Below are 304 nucleotides of genomic sequence, written 5' to 3'. Positions count from 1 at the left end.
AACAGCCGGGCAGAGGCGGTGCTGAGGGCCAGGGTTTGGGGGTGGGATGGCAGGGGTAGGGGAACGGTTGGACTGGATGATCTTAAAGGTCTTTTCCAACCTAAATGATTCTACGATTCCTGAGCTCCTCCTGCACCTGACCCCCTAATTAAGGTGCCAGACCCCCAGCTGAGCCCCCTTCGACCTGCCCGGTGCAGCGGGGCCGGGCCCTGCCTGCACCTCAGGCTTCACAGCGTGTTGTTTGGGCGGGCAGGACAGGGCAGGATGCGGCAAAGTGGGGTACGGGGATGAATTCTGCAAGAGC

The sequence above is a fragment of the Egretta garzetta genome, unplaced genomic scaffold (genome assembly GCF_000687185.1).
Source record: "Egretta garzetta isolate BGI_Z169 unplaced genomic scaffold, ASM68718v1 scaffold260, whole genome shotgun sequence".
NCBI classification, from domain to species: Eukaryota; Metazoa; Chordata; class Aves; order Pelecaniformes; family Ardeidae; genus Egretta; species Egretta garzetta.
The sequence above is the reverse complement of the archived record's forward strand: the minus strand, read 5'-3'. Positions refer to the sequence as shown.